The sequence below is a fragment of the Lytechinus pictus genome, unplaced genomic scaffold, assembly GCF_037042905.1.
Source record: "Lytechinus pictus isolate F3 Inbred unplaced genomic scaffold, Lp3.0 scaffold_19, whole genome shotgun sequence".
NCBI classification, from domain to species: Eukaryota; Metazoa; Echinodermata; class Echinoidea; order Temnopleuroida; family Toxopneustidae; genus Lytechinus; species Lytechinus pictus.
This window is the reverse complement of record NW_026974140.1, coordinates 17,884,263-17,902,825: the sequence shown is the minus strand read 5'-3', so window position 1 is coordinate 17,902,825 and position 18,563 is coordinate 17,884,263. Positions and strand designations below refer to the sequence as shown.

The window sequence follows — 18,563 nt, the reverse complement described above, 5'->3', positions numbered from 1 at the left end:
TATATGAGGTAACCAGGCTGTATCCTGAAAATTAACCCGTGAGGGCGCTTTTTTCAAAATGGCCGCCAAATTTTCAGAACATTTGAATTTTCGTACATAGATTTTGACATAAACATTCCATTGCCACAAAATTAGTGTCATATGAAAGACAAATAAATTTCCTACAATTTGGTACCATTTATAGGGGATAAGTAAGTCATTTGGCTGAGATTTTAAGTAGAAAACTGCATTTTTTGTCATTTTTTTCCAAAAATTGAAAATTTTGCAAATACATGATTTTACATAATTCTAAGAAAAATGAATCAATTATCTTGAAATGTTCCAGAAAACTTTATTGATATACTATTATCATGTGGATGAAATTCCAACTCTGTATCATTCTTCTTAGCAAATTTATAAGGTATCAAACTTGAATACTTCAATTTCGGAAATGTCGCTTTTTGTATGCATTTTCATAGACTAATACGTATAACATGTATAATATGTATAATGTATAGTTACAAATTAAATGCAATTATCTCTGCTCGTTAATCACTTGGATAGTTAAAAGTAGGCTTTTCTCTATCAGCTACATAAAACAAAATGTTGGCACATCAAGGCCTAACACTCTCATGGGGTGGGAGTGTCGAAGCCCCCCCCCCCCTTGGCTATATCATGTTGTTGTATATTGCCTATTTGATGAAAAAAAAATCACTGTTTTTTGGAGCACCCATTGAAGCAAAAACAGGCATTTCTACTATACAGTACAGCCACTTTGATTGCTTTGAAACCACTTGGATAGGAAAGAGTAGGCTTTGTTCTACCAGCTACATCCAAATAAGTGGAACATCGAAGCCTACCCCTCTCGGGGGGGGGGGGGGGGGGCTTTTGCTTAATATTGCATATTTATTTGAAAATTCACAATTTTTGACCCAACATTGAGGCCAAAGAGCGTTTGTGCTTTGTTGTACACCCCATTTTATTTATTTGAAACCACTTAGGAAAGAGTATAGTTTGTTCTACCAGCTACATATAAATAAGCACTGGCACATCGAACCCTAGCCCTCTCAGGGGCTGTCTAAGTCACCCCCCCCCCCTGTATATCAAGTATATTGCCGATTTATTGGATATTTCACCACTTTAGATCACCCATTGAGGCAAAAGCGCGTTCCTACTATATAGTACATCCAATTTTATTTTCTTGCAATGACTTTGAGAAGAAAGAGTAGGCTTTGCTCTATCAGCTACATAAGTGTTGGCAAATCGAAGCCTATATCCTTCAGGCGGCTTTAGAAGTTACCCCACTAATTTTCGGTATTTGGTTATTTGTTGAAAAGTCACCATTTTGGAGCCCCCACTGAAGCAAAAAGGTGTCTCTGATATATAGTTCTGCCACTTTTATTGCCTTGAAACCATTTAGAGAGGAAAGAATAGGCTTTGCTCAATCAGCTGCATAATTTTGTGCTGGCAAATAAAAGCCTACCCCTTCCGGGGGCTGTCGAAATCAGCCCCCTCACCCTTTTGCGTTATTGCCTATTTATTGGAAATTCCCAATTTTTGAGCCCCCATTGAGGTAAAGAGGCATCACTGATATATAGTTCTGCCACTTTTACTGCCTTGAAACCAATTAAGGAGGAAAGAATATGCTTTGCTCTGTAAAGAAGTGCTGGCACATTGAAGCTTACCCATCTGGGCGGCTGTCAAATCACCCCACCCCTCTTGCATTATTGCCTAATTATTTGAAAATTCACAATTTTTGAGCCCCCATTGAGGCGATATGCACTTCTGCTGTATAAAACACCCAATTTCTCTTTCTTGAAACCCTTGGAGATGAAAGAGTAGGTTCCCCTCTTTCAGATATATATAACGAATTGCTGCCATATCGAAGCCTGACCCACTTCAGGGGACGATACATGTAGATGTTACCTCACCTTTTTCATGATTTTACCCCACTTTTTTACGATTTTTGCCAATTCATTGGAAAACTCGCCATTTTGGAGCCCCCATTGAGGCAAAAAAACGTGTTTCTGGTATATAGTAGAGCCTCTTCTTTATATATACCTGTTAGAGGAAAGCCTACTCTTTCCTCTCCAAGTAGTTTTAAGGCGGTAATAGTGGCAGAACTTTATATCAGAACCGCCTTTTTGCCTAAATGGGGGCTCAAAAATGGTCAATTTTCCAATAAATAAGCAATAAAGAAATAGGGGTGGGGTGAATTAAACAGCCCTCTGATGGGGATAGGCCTTTTTTGCGAGCATGTCTTTATATGTAGCTGTTAAAGCAAAGCCTATTCTTTTTCTCTCCAAATATTTTCAAGGGTGAAAAACGGCAGAAACATAATCAGAAATGACTTTCTGCCTCAATGGGGGCTCCAAAGTGGTGACTTTTTCAATAAATAGGCAATGCAAAAGGGATGGGTGATTTCGACAGCCTCCTGGAGGGGGTAGGCTTTTATTTGCCTGCGCCTTTATATGTGGCTGATAAAGCAAAACCTATTCTTTCCTCCCTAAGTGGTTTCAAGGCATTAAAAGTGGCAGAACTATATATCAGAAACGCCTTTTTGCCCCAATGCGGGCTCCAAAATGGTGAATTTCAAGGGGGGGGGGTAATTTCGACAGTCCCCTGAAGGAAGTAGGCTTTTATTTGCCTGCACTTCTTTATATGAGGCTGATCAAGCAAAACCTATTCTTTCCTCCCTAAGTGGTTTCAAGGCAGTAAAAGTGGCAGAACTATATATCAGGAACGCCTTTTTGCCTAAATGGGGGCTCCAAAATGGTGAATTTTCCCATAAATAGGCAATAATGCAAAAGGGATGGGGTGATTTCAACAGCCTCCCGGAGGGGGTATGCTTTTATTTTCCTGCACTTCTTTATGTGGCTGATAAAACAAAACCCATTCTTTCCTCCCTAAGTGGTTTCAAGGCAGTAAACGTGGCATAACTATATATCAGAAACCCCTTTTTGCGTAAATGGGGGCTTCAAAATGGTGAATTTTTCAATAATTATGCTATAATGCAAAAGGGATGGGGTGGTTTCAACAGCTTCCCGGAGGGGGTAGGCTTTTCTTTGCCAGCACTTGTTTATATGTAGCTGATAGAGCAAAGCCTACTCTTTCCTCTCCAAGTCATTGCAAGAAAATGAAATTGGCTGTACTATATAGTAGAAACGCACTTTTGCCTCAATGGGCGATTCAAAATGGTGTAATTTCCAATAAATAGGCAATATACATGATATAGAGGGGGAGGGGTTGACTTAGACAGCCCCTGAGAGGGATATTTTTCGATGTGCCAGCGCTTCTTAATAATATGTAGCTAATAGAGCAAAGTCTAAGCTTTTCTCTCCAAGTAATTGCAAGAAAATAAAATTGGCTGTATGATATAGAAACGCCCTTATGCCTCAATGGGTGATCCAAAATGGTGAAATTTTCTATAAGTAGGCAATATACATGATATAGAGGAGGGGGTGACTTTGACAGCCCCTGAGAGGGCTAGGGTTCGATGTGCTAGCGCTTATTCATGTAGCTGGTAGAACTAATTCTACTCTCTCAAAGCAATAAAATAATATAAAGCACAAACATTTTTTTACCTCAATGTTGGGTCCAAAATGGTGAATTTGCAAATAAATTGGCAATTAGCAAAAGGGGGAGGGGTGACTTCCCCAGCGCCCCCCCCCCCGAGAGGGGTTGGCTACGATGTACGTGCCACTTCTTTTGATGTAGCTGGTAGAACAAAGCCTACTCTTTTCCTCTCCAAGTGGTTTGAAAGTAATTAAAGTGGCTGTATTGTATAGCAGAAATGCCTTTTGCCTCAATGGGTGCTCCAAAAAAACAGTGATTTTTTTTTCCAACAAATAGGCAATATACAACAACATGATATAGCCAAGGGGGGGGGGGCTTCGATACCCCCACCCCATGAGAGTGTTAGGCCTTGATGTGCCAACATTTTGTTTTATGTAGCTGATAGAGAAAAGCCTACTTTTAACTATCCTAGTGATTAACGAGCAGAGATAATTGCCTTTAATTTGTAACTATACATTATACATATTATACATGTTATACGTATTAGTCTATGGAAATGCATACAAAAAGCGACATTTCTGAAATTGAAGTATTCAAGTTTGATACCTTATAAATTTGCTAAGAAGAATGATACAGAGTTGGAATTTCATCCACATGATAATAGTATATCAATAAAGTTTTCTGGAACATTTCAAGGTAATTGATTCATTTTTCTTAGAAATATGTAAAATCATGTATTTGTAAAATTTTCAATTTTTTGAAAAAAATGACAAAAAATGCAGTTTTCTACTTAAAATCTCAGCCAAATGACTTACTTATCCCCTATAAATGGTACCAAATTGTAGGAAATTTATTTGTCTTTCATATGACACTAATTTTGTGGCAATGGAATGTTTATGTCAAAATCTATGTACGAAAATTCAAATGTTCTGAAAATTTGGCGGCCATTTTGAAAAAAGCGCCCTCACGGGTTAATTTTCAGGATACAGCCTGGTTACCTCATATATTCATATTCAGCGTGAAAAACTGGTCTAGAAGCACTATATGAAAATTTCTCCTTTTCCGTGTGGCACCTTGCTCAATTATAACCCGGACTATACATGTTAATGACCGTCATCTTATCATATCAATTCATCACCTCTCATTAAACCCACTGACATGTTTGATGTACTATGACTGGTCAGCCTCATATTGACATTCTCTTGACCATTCTAAGAAGTTCGTGGACATGAAGTCCGAAACATCTCCCTTTGTAACCTTTTTTAATGGTTTTTAATTCAAGCAAACAAGGCGAGAAATTCGTTAATCAAACTCCCCTGTTGTTTGATTATTTTGAACGATACGCGTCCAGTGTGAGGTCGCACGGACGACGCATTTGTCATCCAAGCATCTTGTTTGCACTTCGTGTCTTTGTAAAAGTAGGTAGAAACAACGAAGAAAACACATTTATTTCGTTAACGTTCCAGATTGGATGTAAGAAGTGACCTTTTTGAACCGCTTTTCTTCAGAGAAAAGACCTCGAGCAAACAGTCCAACCACTTGTCCACATGTCTCTCCAAGCGAGACAATTCCATGTGTACTTAGTTCATGAATGGACTTAAAATGCCTGGTTCTGATGGACGTTTGCTGTCAAAACCCACATTTGAATCGAGTGTGTGGGACTGATGGTTGCAATATCACGAAATGTCAACCAAGCTGAGACGGAATATGGGTGTGAGTTTCAACAATGGAATTTCAATTATAGCCATAGTTTCTGTTTTTACCAACCAGGGCTAAGATGAAGAAATCGGATACAGGATTTCATTCAGGAGGTCATGAAATAATGAATGAGATTGTTTAGTGTTTGCAAGCTACTCCAGCTGCATATTTTAAACTAGAAGTCGAGGACAACGAAATAAATTCACAGAACAAAGAAAACCCGATAAATTAGATAATAATTGAAATTAAGTTTCAACGTATATCCTATTAAGCCTTTTTTCATTTTATATGAAAATTTCAATCAAACATAAACGTCTAAAAATAAAACTACTAGAAAATAAGCATAATAAGCAAAAGGTGGAGCAATATTGGTATGAGATTGATACAAAGGTTTTTCAGTATAATTTCCAGAAGTACTTGTTATAGTTGGTCGTTATACTTTTTTTTTAGATGGATGTATAGGTCCCACATGCCGAGATCAATCCATTATGTAGAACTCTCCGTTGGCTGCCCATAGCTTTCACCAGTTCATTACCAAGTGTGTCGCTGCATAACTCCTGCTTAGCATCGCATTTCCGATGAGACTGAATGAAATGGATGGTGGAAAATAAGGATGAGAGAGAAGGGGGGGGGGTAGGGGAGTGGAGAGAGAGAGAGAGGGGGAGGGTGGGGGAGTATAAAATACTAAAACTAAAAGGCAAATGGATTGGAAGTGTCACGGTGTGTGGGTTTGTGCGTGTGTGTGTAAGCCTTGTGTGTGCGTGTGCGCGTATGATAGAGAAAGAAAGAGAAAGGGTGGGAGGGGGAAGGTTGGTGTCAATTAAATGGTAAAAAGCAGATGGAGATATGAATTAGGAGAGAAAGAGGAGTAAATGAAGAGAGAGAGGCTGGGGCAGAGAGGGGTGCAGGACATGATTGTATAGGAAGTAGAAAGTAAAGGAAAGTAGATAGTGTAAAGACAGATGGAGATGGAAATAGAGAAAGAAAGGAAGAAAAGAGAAATAAAGTGAAAGAGAGAAACACCGAGAGGGGAGGGTACGTTAAGGGTACCAGAGGGTATGCGCGATGTTTAGTAAATGCACCCATACATCTTATGACGAAAGCTACATCCTGTATGATACATCAATATCACCTCACCACCTTACCCCCTTAATAAACCAAGACACGAACCCTTCTTTTAATCCATGTTACCCCCTCACACGTGCCTAACCTCCCTTGAATATTATAATCTTCATCCTACATCACTGATCCTGTGGAAGTGTGGATACTTTCTTTGTTGTTTGATTTTCCTCAACTGATTCTTTTCTGTAAGTTGTCAGTGAATTTCAAATTTCTTGTGAAAAGATAATTATCTCTCTTGAAAATGATCGATTGGCTCTCATATTCAACATCTGCTTCATATTTTAGTCACTGGTACAAATTAAACTTCTTGACCCCTTGATTTACCATGATTGTATAATTAGATATTTACGAAATTATGTTTCATAATGTAAACTTTCTGCCCTTTCTTTTCATCCTGTGCAACTTCTTCATGAAATATACTATGGATTTTGTAACTGTTTTCTCCAAAGTTCCTTATTATACATTCGGTAAAAAATATTCGTTGTGTTTAGTAAAAAAACGAAGAAGAAAATACTGATAATTAAAATCATTTTCAATGATAAATCTGCAGTTTTGTAACTTAAATTACATTTCCAAATGGACATATTCCCATAATGTGGCTATCATTTGATTTGTAAATTTATCTTATTGATATTTAAGAGGAAAGCAGAGTAGACAAAGCCTTATTATGCTTATGTTGTTGTATGGATTTCAATCAAATTATATTTAAATATTATATTCAAATGTCGTAGGTCTATATGATAGATTGAATTGTACTTCAGGTAACTTGGTTTCTTGATCTTGACAGCTTATTCCAATACGAAATAAGATCTTTTAGTGTTCTGTATTTTACGTTTGTAACATTTCTATTCATCCTTGCTGAACTCGACAAACTTCGTAGTGTTTATCAGTTTTCCTTCCACAAGCTATTCATTACATAGCCTTGGACTCATTGATCGCTCTGGTAGAGTGTAAGATGGATTTCATTTTACAAAGCTATCACGTATCAACCATTATACATAACACATTTAGGAAGTAAATAAGAAACATCCAGACCAAAAAAATATAAGCAAAGGTAGACTATTCTCACATCTCAGCATTGATCAGTCACACAACGACTTCAAGATGGCTGAGCGGTAAAAACAGTATCACTTTGTTAAAAGCTCAACACATGATATTAGTTTGTATACAAAATGAAAGACAGCTCTTTTTAAGTTTCTTACCAAACCAAACCAAACCAAACCAGTGGCACGTTGCAGACAGATTTGCAATTAAAGACAACTCCAAAAATAAAACGTAACTTGAATTTTAACCAATCAGATGCGCGCATTTGTAACTTGTGTTTGATTTTTGAAGTTACGTTCAAATGCAACTCTTTGTACAACGCTCCCCTCACGTATTCGATGGTCATTCACAAAAATGCATTGCAGCGAAAGGTCACGCGACCCCGTGATAGTGTGAACTAGTTCAACACCTGTAACCTTGGCATTGACCTTTGACATCGTCTTCATCCTATTTGATGTACCCCTGTCCGTCCACTTTATAGTCCATTTCCTTTTAGTTGATGCCTGGTAATCAGAACAGGGTTCAAGAAGTTCTTGGACTTATTCTAAACGGTCGCACCAACGAAACAGACTCCAAACCGACCGATAGCAAGTCATTGAAAATATCGGTCTGGAGACAATTATTTCAGTGTAATTGTAGCATCAATTACTCTGCGAATGAAATTGCACAGTATTATGTATGTTTTAAATTTCCACCCTTCTCTGTATCAGATATCAATTATATTCCCCTTGTTCTTTTTATTTCTTCCGCGTTATCTTACATTCCAGCTTTCATGTTGCGTTTAATGTCTTCGTAATATTGTAAATGCTTGTGTTTTAAGAGAAGAATCGATATTAAATGAGATCTAATATTTTTTTTATCTCTCTCTCCACGAAAGGAAATTAGTGGATTTGTTATAAATCATGTTTTAAGATTTGTTATGTTAGTGAAATTAAATCGTGATTCTGATGGTGAAATATATCGAATGGGAAACTTAAATCTGTTCTACGCATTGGTTTAGATTATTCTCATGATTCCCGAGGACAGGAATTCTCTGGATCGAACAAATAAGACATTTATAGCTGGATACCACTTGAAAATGGTTGTTTGGTCAATTCTAGTAATAAACCGGTCATAAAATATATAAATAATGAAGCAAGTGATAGACGGTAATGATACACACAAGAGTTGAATGATTCCTGCTATTATATTTACTGTTACTCGCACGACCGTACGCATGATATATTTTTTCCAGTGGGAACCCGTAAAAATTATCAAAGAAACATTAAAGCGGGAGAGCGAAACGACAAAGTTTGTCATGGGGTATTTTTGCATTTATTAAAGTGAAATTGAAGGACTTTGTGTACACTTTTGGTGAATTTTGTGAAAATTTTCATTAAAAAAATGTACGTTTGCAAAAAATTATTAACATAATTTTTATAATGTACTGCATGGAAACAAATTGAAATACTAACTACTCATTTTTTTTTTTTAAACAGGTCATCGACTCCTCAGATACTCAATATAAGTATTGCAGCAAATAAAATAATTCCTGCATTTTGTATTTATAACAGAATCATGATGAGTGGCTTAGTATATAAATTAAACTCTACTAAAATATGAATGTCGAATTCAATTTAGGTGACCTGCGATGAACCGAAGTCAAGAATCTCAATTATAACTTATATTGATTTTAATTTATGCGCAATAGAAGTGCAGTTTACCTCAATACTGTATCTTATACGAGTTCATTAACAGGTCTGTGGTTTAACACAATATCTGTAAGGTATAAAGGACAATGCTTTGATATGGACTGTTGAATACAAGCGTACAGCCGCCATTTTAATTCTCTTTGTAATAAGACGCTGACTCTATTTTCGGGTCTTTAAACTTCGCTTAAGGGTCAATTCTGCGAAAATGTACGAAAAAGCAATCTATCCCTGACATCTCTTGACGATATGACAATTGAATATTTCCAGCTATAGATGAGGTGGCCATGGGCGTGAAAGGTGGCAATCTTAACCCCGGGTAATAGTCTTTAATATTGCCTTCTTTTCTTTCGGAGCGTACAATAGTTCGGAAACGCTTGGGCTCGTTGTTATGGCGGAAAGATTCAATATTGATAAAAGTTTGTCGAGATGAATGGTGTTTATATACGAGAAGTTGAGAGGTAATATAAATTATTAAGTTGTGTTGCGAGTCGACCTCCCGAGGAAATAACCGATTTGGTTTGGATATCGATTTTTTAAAGAAAAAAAATCATGTAGATTATAATTGTTGTCACTAGTATTATCTGATATATGAGGTCATATTTATTTGTGATGGCATTAATAGAAAATGAATTTGGTGTAAAACCTTTACAATTGAAATTTGTTGGTCCTATGGCCTTTATATTACATCTTTAGTTAGATTTGTATATTCAGGTGGGTTTTTTAAAGGAAGCTGACAAGTTATTAATGATAATAATTCATCCAGCCCTAATGGATATTGTTGAAAAAGAGAAACTGAATTAAATTTTGAATGATATCATAATTTCAGCATTTCAAAGCATTAATAACAACAATAATCAAAGCCGCTCAGATAAAATAATGCCCATCAGCTACTTTGTAAAATAAATCCCAAGAGATGATAAATATTGGGATGTCTATTTAAACCGAAGGATGTAGGTTGAATAGCATATATTCGAATAAAAAATATAAAATTTTGTTGACCATACTCTTGTTTTCATGGTAAGAGCGATTTAATGTTTCGAATGGGTTTATATTGCAATCTTTCCGGATTTATAAATTCTCAATTCAGAAATCTGAAATCAATAATGCATGCATTTCAAGAAGCAATGCGGTCGTCTTTTATTCGTTTTCTTTCTCCTAAGCTGATATCCAGAAATTGTCCCATGAAATACGTCAGCGGAAGAAAATCCCCAGCAAATAAACAATTTGATTCAGATGATATTTTCCTGGAGATAACAGTAGAAATCAATTTTGGCAATGAAAACAACTGGGTCACTAATTATAAATCGAAGAATTGTTTATATCTAGGAAAATAAAGAAATGAAGATAGGATTTCATCTGATACAGTGTGTTAAAGTGCTACTGGCATTGACCGCGAGGAAATACATAGGGCATGTATGATGTAGAAGGGAAGGAGCATGAAGGAGGGGGAAAGAGGGAGAGAGCGAGAGAGAGAAGGGGGGGGGGGGGTTGGGGGAGTAACGCCCTCAAATAATATAAAAGAAAGGAATAACTTTAAGTAATACCTTTCCTGAGATGACATCAACTCTCTCACTAAAATAGAACCCATTATTATTTTGATGCCCAAGTCCTGTTGGCTTGTTCTATCTGTCGTTTTTATAATAAACGAAGAAAATGATAAATGATAAATGAAAATGATGTTTTAGCACTCAACAAACTGTCAAGTATTGTTGCTTATGAGCAACTTTGTTTTGTTTTATGTAGATGTTAAACTATTTCCACTTTCAATGATAACTGTGCAACGAGTCGACAGAAAATTAAATTGAAGGGAAGCAAATATCAAGGTATATTCGGACTTATCTAAAACCCTACAACCCTAGCTATCTCACAATGCCCACCCTTAAAGGAAAGGAAACTTCTGAGAAGGATAGGTTATGAGCTTGTGTCGAGTGATCAAAGTATAAACTATCTAAAGCCTATATTGAGCTACCCTATGATTGGAAACCTATCTATCGATGATATTCTAGGATCGTTGGTATGACGGGATACCTCAAGCAATGAGGGCAGGGTCGGTTTAGATGTGGACTGTACACTTGAACCCTGAGCTCAGGCAGTTGTGAATGTAGGTGACCAATGACGTAACAATAGTAACACCAATGCGACCAAAATAGAAAAGAAAATAACACACTTATTTCCCACATCGAAGTTTGATTTTTTTATATTGTTTATTTCTATACCATTGTAGTTCTTTGGTGATTGTATTTTCCCCAAATTTATTGTCAGTTTGGAGAGCACGTTTCACTGTGTGCACAGTACTGCGATAATAGATGACAAAAGAGATTTAGTGATTAGTAATTAGGCCTACAAGCAGTTTTTTTCTTCAATATACCAAAATGTACTATGTAAAAAATATTGGGTAAAATTTTAACCAGCACGAGGGTAATTATGCGTCCAACCAATTTGGGGCAGTATTTTACCCAATGCGGGAAGCATATTGTCCAGTAAGGTTAAAAAATGAGCAACAATTACTTTAGAATGGGCAAAATTTTCATCACACTGGATAAATAAAACTGCCCAATGTTGGAGCCTTTTTACCAAATATTACTTAGAGTGTTTAGATTTTTTACACTGGTAAACTCATACTATCAAAAGTGTGGACACTCGCAAGCAATACCGTAATGTATTCACACTGTGAACAAAGTGTGACCACCTTTTTTATCATCATAATTGCAATGTTTCTAAACTGTGAGCAATATCCGATCACTATCAATATGGTAAAAAATACATGAACATCGTGGTGTATCATTGGTATGGTGAAGTATTGACACAGTGTGGTAACTCATTGTAGACAATAATGATGTACATGTATTTACAAATTAAACATCATCTTTCATGATCGTAAAGCATTATCTGACGAAATTTTACTATTCCTTCCTGGTTCGATGAAAAACAGAATCCATTATCTAAATTTGATTTTACATTTAGAGTGAGATTGATGTGGTGCTTTAAAACGAAATTAAATCGTTTGCCAAGTGAGATGGGGAGATTTTGGAAGATGTAGAGAGCAGAGCCGAGGATCATGATTGCTTATTTATATGAGGTTTGAAAGAAAATCTCCATTCAGCAGTCTACCAACAGATCCAACATGGCCCAGTTTACATTAAATCGCCATCAGGTTGAAGATAGAAACGGGTTTATGATATTATTTCTGAAAGTTTTTTTTACCTAATACTTTAATTCATTTCAATACCTTTAATGCACACACCCAACATCTTCCAAAGAACTTGAGATTAAAGTAACATTTTACTTTCAGTTGCTACAGTCTTTTGCAGGTGTTTTTAATCATGTTATAAAACATATTCGATTGCAAATTTACTGGATATTTACTTAAATCGGATCTCTTTTGCTGAATTTCCGATTTCCTTTAGTGCTGTTCGACTAACTCGTTACGTTTTTTGAAACCCTGTGCTGTGGGTTTTTACTCTGTGTGTAGTTTGCCAGCTTTCAAATGATACTGAAAGTGTCTATAAGGGGACCCCATTTGAAATTTCAAATATATGAAAAAGAATGATGTTTATTTTCTTTCATTCATCTCTATTTTTACCACAGTTATAGAGCATGCACTGGAGCATGCAGGATCAACCCGAGAAAAAGGGTGTAATAGTTCGGATATGAAAGGGGCATCAATATTTTCATTCCAGACAGAAATGTCGGACATTTCTTAATATAAATCTATAAAGTGACCTCCAGGAGTCCATCCTCTCTCTTGAAATCCTTCGTTTATATCTGACTGATCCCCCTTGCTAGCTCTCTTGTGTCGTCATGACGAGTACTGACGCCGATCCGTACCGCGCGCGTTCACTGCGGTATGTCATGATGACAAGGTGGGACTAAGGAGCAATGACTGGCAGGGATTACCGGTCACATGTACCTGGACAGCTTTATTAGATTGAAAGAAAGCATGTACCAATGCAGTTGTCTGATTGTCAGCTGTGAATTAAACACCTGACAGGAGAAGACGATGATCAAGATATGTTATTAAACGTGCAAGTCGAATATACAATCAAAATGTCTAGAAATCTACATTTTGCATGCTTAAAGTTGGTTTTGTTGAACAAAATATATATTTTTTATATTAAACGTACTCAAGATACATTTGATACAGTATCATACTTATCTATACATAACATAACCAGCATTTGCCGATTTGCTTTATGCAAGGTCGGTCGGGACTAAGCCTTAGTTTAACCAGTGGCGCCATTTCCCCGGCACTCCATCATGTCCATTCCACTTTGTTTGATAACATAATTATGTATCAATAGTAATATAGTCTACGTTCGGTACCCGAACCTGTATACATTTTTACATGATTCCTAAACTCAGACTCATGATTGATTTAACATTTTCACCGCTATGCATGGGTAATGATCGCACTTCAGCTTTACACAACTTTAAAAGCTGCTCAAGCCTTGATGACAATTCGTTTCTGTTGGTTTTATAACTAAAGTATATATAGACCTATTTACATAGATTTGTCTTTGAAATCATTAAGACTTGCAGCATGAGACTTATAATTCCTTTGGCGCCTCCAATTCGTACAACTAAACAAAACTTAATCAAAACTTAATAAACGGCTCATTAATATATTCCTACATGTCCAAAGAGGTCGTTTAATACCAGTATCTTTGACCATGTTGACATGTCAAACAAAACTAACTCTCTAGTCAACCACGTACCCTGCGAAGAAATTGTGAAGTTAGCCCCTACCCTTTCTTTTTAATAACTTTGCCCTCCCTTATATCACTGTACCTCTTCAATATCTCTTCAAGCTAATTGTTCGTGAAATCGACCCAACAAAATGCATTTACTTGTAATTGAAAGGTGTTGTACTTGGTGACAAAAGATGGTCAGTAAGACAAGTGCAAACGGTTTTTAGATGAATAGGGAGCAGCTTGTCAGTCAAGGCCAAAGTCGTGTCATATATAGACACAGCGAAGTATCCTTAGCAAACGAGAAGACAAAACGAGGTTACCTCTTTTTGTCCTACGTGAAGAGAGAAAATGCCTAATGTATTCCAGGGCAAACATGAGGTTCTTAAGCTGAGCAAACTCCCCTTAGTCCCACGTGTTTGTATTCATTGGAACCATCTTGAAGTATTGTCTGTTCAAGTGCGCATGTAAAGAGTTGCATTAGACCAATGTTTTCACACTGCTTTATACCATCAGAGATTGACTCATTGACTCTACAAGAAACAAGGGATCTTAAGAAGAAACTCTTGACTTAATAACCGATTGTACCATAACCAGCTGTTTACAAACAAACATAATTTGAAAGACAATACGTACACGTGAAATTTTCGTTCAAAACCTCAAAATAATTTTACTCATCAAAACACTTGAGCCAATCTGTGCAGGAGAGCTCCTTTGCGGAAGTCCGTGGACACTTAATGTATTCCTTAAGTGTCGTCCCTTAGCTTTCCAAACACTCGTTACATGCCAAAATGTTTCATATCAATTCGTTTGGCGCCTGAAGTAATTTACTTGTGTTTGTTTGATAGATACAATTGAAGGCAATTCAATTCGAATTGACGCCGAATCTACTTCGAAATATTTACTAGATCTATTGAGATAAATTAAGTCACACTTAAGTCACAATTAAGATTAAGTGCACGAGTGTATCTTAAGTTGACTAAAAGTATTTAAGTTACATGTAATACAAATTCTCATTTTGAGAATGTTTTACCGAGTTAATACCTCATAAATAAAATGTGACATGGTACATGTTCATATTTATGATATATTCCTCTTTCTATAAGACAACGGGATATGTGCCGTAGTTTTAACTACATGTACTAACATTTCGAGTCTGGTTGGGCACATGTAATACTATACTTGTTTGGAGGCATTGAGTGTTTCAAAATCTTTTGAAATAATTGAGACATATTGATCGTCTAAGTCAAATTGATTGAAAAAGTCAAGTCGAAAGAACATTCGGGTAAACAAAAATCTGAATCATTGAAAGTTTCAAAATCAATTCCAAGCTTTTTATTCAGATATTGAATTTCTCCGTCAAGTTATTTGTCAATTGGAGAATAACCGAAGTTTACAAAGATTCGACCGTATACGACCTTGATCGATTGTTTTGTTTGTTATATAGGATCTATATTGTTTAGCATGTTAGGATTGTTTTTCGTCTTCAGCATGACATCACCTGTTATTTTAAACTGCTTAACCCGATCAAAGATGATGTTAAATAATCTTTAACGAAGATTTTTTCAAAAGGAATGTATTTATTGATGTAAATGCTTTGTTATTTATGATGTTTGCAGTTTTTTAGTTTATAATTTTTGACCCCCTTCTTACGTTTTTCTAGATTCTTTCCTTTTTTCGAGGCACTTTGTATATGGAAAGGCACTTTAAATAAAATGTATTATTAGCATTATATTGGAATACAATTGGGGGTTTCATTTTGTTCAAAATGGCAAGTTTCACCAAAGTAATTGTTTGTAGACAAATAAAAGAAATTTACTTCTTTGTCGCAAACTATAGCTATATACAATCGAAATGTTTAAATGCTTTATTAAGACTTCTCATAATTCATGCAATATTTATCTTGGCAAGTTTATTCTTCCATGTTGGAAGTAAAACATGGGTAATAAGAACTAAAATATATCGATTCACCATTATCATTTAATGAATCAAATGTTTATTAGAAACAGCCCTTCGTAAAACTTGAACTTTAAGTTGACTCATTGTTTGCCATGATCTTGACTCTTTTAGACGGTTATCCGGGTAAATCTGTTTAATCCCATCCATTAAACTGATTTCATGAACATTAACATGTTTAGTCACAGCCATCAAGATTTCCAGAGAACATCTTATTAAACTTTGTTCTTTCAGTGATGTTTGTTTTGGTCCAAATTGGCCGAGTGTCCGAAATGGATCAATATCTTACTTTGTAAGATGCACCTTTTTACCCCTGTCGCCGAAGGCCGGGGCTCTTCAACCGGACCATTCACACCTCGTAGGTGACAAAAGACCTCGAGGAACAAGGAGGGACATAAAATTGTAACAAAAGGGATTTCCGAGATAGCTGTAAAAATACAGATGATTTGAAGAGCCGACAAAGTTGGTGTGATTTTCTATGTATAGATGGTGTGGAATTGAACTTGTTCAGGGTTAATTGTTTAGATCGTCGTTAATTGCGGATTAAGACCGTTTAATAGTTTTTGCTATTTATCCCATCCGCCTGGGTTTGATGAATGAATCACGCGCGACCCCCTGATTTGGAACAATGGACTCGTCCACTACTCATTGAGAAAGAGAAGGGTGGGTGTGTAGAGAGCGAGGGAGTAGCGCACTGCATCCAACCAAGCATCAATATCCCAAGGACCATCATTTGATGAAGATCCTAAAAACGAAGTGCGTGTGCTCCTCAACTCATAATCAACATCATCTACTTTTGGAATATAATAGTACACTTTATTTTACCTCATCTTTATACCCTGACGAGATGGAGATACATCGAAAGGATTAATAGATAACGATTAGGTTGAATCAATGGATTTGTACTGAATCTTCACATCACAAACTGTCTTATTGTTGGATGGATGCATTTATATTTCCGAGCATCATTGGATGTAAGTTTTTGTATCCTTATATTTAAAATGTAGTTTGATGTTACCATGGTTTATTGTTATAACCTCACACCATCTCACTCTCTCAATGTACGTCCTACAGTTTATTACAGTCTCATTTATGAAATTGTTTGACCTGTCGAAAACTTGAAATGTATGTAGGGGTAGCCCATGACGTTCTCTGTTGGTGAGTGTTTCTTTTCATTATCAGGTAATAGCCTTCCATTTACCCAGTCATTAGCAGTTTGTAGAGGAACAAAATAACCTCCCAAGTGTCTCTTATAAAAACATAGTTTCTCTTAAAAGTCGCTGCACTCCGCTCCCCGCTGACCGTAGAATGCCCAGGTTTGCTCGCCGAGTAAGACGGGAGAGAAGAACAGCAGGGTCCCGTATCGAATAGTTGGAAACCACGCAGGGATCTGAATTCATATTTTATACATTTCTAAGGAGCCGAGTGCTTGTTTCAATTTACGAGAACAAATTTGAACCATGTTAGCCCTCTTTTATTGATGTTATTCTTTGTTGTAACGTTTCGTCACCCATGTGACGAAGTTATGAACTGACTATTAATATAAACTAACAAAGTTAATGGCATGTCTCTTTTTTACTACTAAGCCATCAATTATACGCAATGGAATTACATCATACATGTATATTAAGGTTATTAACTAAAGTTACGATAATGAATATGAAATATAATGTTTTTATTCTATTATGTACACAATGGTAATGCAAACGTATCCACATATGATAACTGAGATCATACGTTTAACATTCGGATGATAGTCTTTGGTAAATCAAACATGCCGTATATCCTAACTTTACTTTGATTACCAGTATGTATAGGAACACGAGCCTATAATGGTTACTAATATAAATGCGACTGCTGATGTCAAATATGATTTGTAAATAGTTATGCACTCGATTGGCCGATCTATCTACCGAAGATAGTGGCGCCGTATACATGAGGCATTGCTCTCAATAGCGACACAGAGGATTGCCTGGCGTTAATTCGGTCTCAAATCTTATTTGATAAATTATAGAGTTTGTGACTTTCTGTTAATGAAAGTAGGTAGAAATAATGTTATGGTATGTATACAGAAACACTACTTGAACAAAGGGAATAACGAGAGAGAGGGAAATAGAAAGGGAAGAGAAGGAAGGGAAGGGTAGAGAAATGTAGAAAAGTACACCCAAAAGAACTCTGAAGTGGAAGGTTTACGGAAGACATTAGACATGTTAGATGTCATATTTTCAGAGTGGAGCAAAATGGTTCAGGGTATGAAAAGCAAAATGATAGGCTAAACATGATATCATTTTCTATACCATTCTCTGAACTCTGGATTCCATCTAGCTCGCCGCCGGGTAAGAGTACAAACACCTGCACCTCTGCCTTCTACCAGTCAAGAGCTCCCTTCAGAAGATTGCTTCATAAAATACCAACGTTTGCCCACGAGTGTATCCTCCTCTCATAATCAACAGAGATGCAGTTATTATTAATAATCTGAATCAATCTGAGTGCCTTGGAATCAAAGAGATTCCAGCGGTAGATTTGACAAATTCTTAACCTCGAGGCGTTAACTCGAAAGAGGATTATGATATGGATAGCTTCAAGCTATCACAATAAAATCAGATAAGTTCAAACCGTATTTCTTATACCGTTTCTAGATATTAGTAAGAATATTCCTGTTAGTATGTATACATGAATATTCTTGGTGACATTTGAATCGAGAAACATGCCATAATTCAATTTCTCTAAATATAATTAAGACCCCTAGTCATGCTAGTAAAACACCATCCCAAGTTTGAAAATTTGATGATTTACTTTATCAGCAGAGATGGTGACATCAGGTGGAGTGTTTTATCAATAATTTTTCAAATAAACGATATACTTGTTT

The 18,563-nt window shown here is 36.3% G+C and overlaps 1 protein-coding gene across 1 annotated transcript in view; it reads left to right on the top strand.

The window, feature by feature from the left end:
- Positions 1 to 16,131: 16,131 nt before the first annotated feature.
- The window catches only part of LOC129260770 (protocadherin-11 X-linked-like), a 28,973-nt gene continuing 26,541 nt past the window's right edge, over positions 16,132 to 18,563 (top strand). The window contains exon 1 of the mRNA XM_054898738.2: positions 16,132 to 16,668. The gene's annotated coding sequence lies outside the window, so the exon portion shown is untranslated. The remainder of the gene's footprint in view (positions 16,669 to 18,563) is intronic.